At 42.7% G+C, this 2,637-nt stretch overlaps 1 pseudogene; it reads left to right on the top strand.

The window, feature by feature from the left end:
• The window catches only part of LOC111398290, a 9,107-nt pseudogene that overhangs the window by 316 nt on the left and 6,154 nt on the right, over positions 1 to 2,637 (top strand).

Below are 2,637 nucleotides of genomic sequence, written 5' to 3'. Positions count from 1 at the left end.
ACGAAGACTCTAACAAATCGGATCTATTTGAAGTCCAAATTGTATACTTGCAAGATGGACGAAGGTACACCAATTCGGGAGTACGTCAACAAGTTTGATAGGTGTATATCGGACTTGAAGGACATTGATGTGAAAGTAGATGATGAGGATCAAGCACTTTTACTACTTCTTTCATTGCCAAAGTCTTACGAGAACCTAGTACAAACATTGATGCTTGTGGTTTATAAAATTGTGATGGAAGACACTAGAACGTCACTTCTAGCGGATAATCTTCGAAAGATTGCAACTGGTGGCATGTCTACCATTGGTAATAAGGAGCAAGCTCAAGGATTGTTTGTAAGAGGTAGAAGCAATGTGCGACCAAAGGGCAAGGGAGAAAAATCTAGATCAAGTTCTCGACCTCTTGCGGAAAGGCCTTGTTTCAAATGCGGCGAGCTTGAGCATTTCAAGGCGAATTGTACTAACAAAAGGGGTTGGAAGAAGAATAATAAGAACAACAACAACGGGAAGGTGCAAGTCAAGCAAGAGGTTAGCTATACCTCGGAAGGAGGGAAAAGCGATGAGTGCTACACCATCTTTTGTGACGAAGAAATCTCCAGTAAGTGGATTCTTGACTCTGGATGCTCTTACCATATGTGCCCAAATAGGAAGTGGTTTACTACCTATAGAAGCACTGATGGTGGAACCGTGTTGATGCTGCGGTGAGCTTGGGCATTTCAAGGCGAATTGTACTAACAAAAGGGGTTGGAAGAAGAACAACAACAATGGGAAGGTGCAAGTCAAGCAAGAGATTAGCTATGTCTCGGAAGGAGGGGAAAGCGATGAGTGCTACACCATCTCTTGTGATGAAGAAATCTCCAGTAAGTGGATTCTTGACTCTGGATGCTCTTACCATATGTGTCCAAATAGGAAGTGGTTTACTACCTATAGAAGCATTGATGGTAGAACCGTGTTGATGGGTAATAACCATTCCTGTAAAATGGTGGGGCTCGATTCAATTAGAATCAAGATGTATGATGGAGTGGTTAGAACATTGATGGATGTGAGACATGTTCCTAATTTGCGGAAGAACCTTATCGCTGTTGGTACCTTAGACTCCGATGGTTGTAAGATTGTAACATGGAATGGAGTAAAGAAGGTTGTTCGTAGTTCTTTGATTGTGATAAGGGTATTCGTGAAGGCAATCTCTATGCTCTTTAGGGTACTATAGTTACAGAAGAAGTAGCGATTGGAACAAGTGGAAGTGGAGGAGACCCATGTGAGTGCACTCGGCTATGGCATAGGAGGCTTGGGCATATGTCTGAAAAGGGTCTAGATCTGCTAGTCAAGAAAGGTTTGCTAAAGAACTTGAAGAAGCCTTTCATGAATTTTTGCGGGCATTGCGTGTACGGTAAAGCACATCGAGTTCAGTTCCAGCCAAGCAAACATAGAAGCAGAGGTATTCTAGACTATGTGCACACGAATGTATGGGGTCCAGCTTCTGTCACTTCCAAAGGCGGTTCCAGGTATTTTGTCACATTTGTTGATGATTATTCTAGATATGCTTGGATTTATTTTTTGAAGCATTAGAATGAGGTATTCGACACTTTCAAGAAGTGGAAAGCAATGGTTGAAAACAGAACAGGAAAGAAATTGAAGACACTGCGATCTGATAACGGTACTGAGTATACAGATGGTGCTTTCAAGGAGTTCTGTGGTAAGGAAGGCATTGCGAGACGCTGGACAGTTAGGAATACACCGCAACAGAATGGGGTCGTAGAAAGACTGAATCGCACATTTCAAGAGAAATCGATGTGTATGCGATCCTATGCTAGTTTGGGCAGTGAATGGTAGGCAGAGTCGGTTGCAAATGCTTGCTACATAGTGAATCGATCTTCACATTCAAAGTTAGATAAAAATTTACCTTACAGGGTATTGACAAGAGAACATGCAGATTATGAGAAACTCAGAATATTTGGATGCACAGCCTACTATCAAGTCAACGAGGGAAAGCTTGATGCGAGGGCCAAGAAGGCTATATTCTTGGGGTATGCGGTAGGTGTAAAAGGCTATCACCTTTGGTGTGTAGAGGATTCTAAGTTCATAATCAGTAGAGATGATGTTGAGACTACAAAGTCTCAAGTTGTTGACATAGAACCTAGAGATCAACCTGGTTCTAGGCATGTTCAAGAGGAGCATCATGCAGACACTCAAGATGAAAGTGATGATGAGCTTGAACAAGAGGTGATTCAGCAAGAGAATGTACAAGCACAGCAACAACAGCAGCTTGCAGATAACTTGGCTTCCTCTAGGCCACGGCGTACTTACAAGCAAGTTCTAAAGTTGGGGTCAGACGAGCCTTTGAGGCACTATGGGCAGACATATTTGGTTGAGTATGCACTCTCGGTGGAGGATGATGAGCCTGTCACTTTCAAGGAAGCTATTTTAAACAACAATAGTGAGAGTTGGTTGGCAGCGATGGAAGAAGGGATGGAATCATTTCACAAGAACCAAACATGGGAGGTTGTCCCATTGCCCATAGGTAAGAAAGCTATTGGTTGCAAGTGGTTGTACAAAAAGAAAGAGGATCCTACCAAGCTTGGTGGTACAAGATTCAAAGCAAGGTTAGTGGCTAAGGGGTTTGCACAAAGAGAGGGA

Source organism: Olea europaea, chromosome 8 (assembly GCF_002742605.1).
Source record: "Olea europaea var. sylvestris chromosome 8, O_europaea_v1, whole genome shotgun sequence".
NCBI lineage: Eukaryota > Viridiplantae > Streptophyta > Magnoliopsida > Lamiales > Oleaceae > Olea > Olea europaea.
This window is presented reverse-complemented; position numbering and strand designations above follow the sequence as displayed.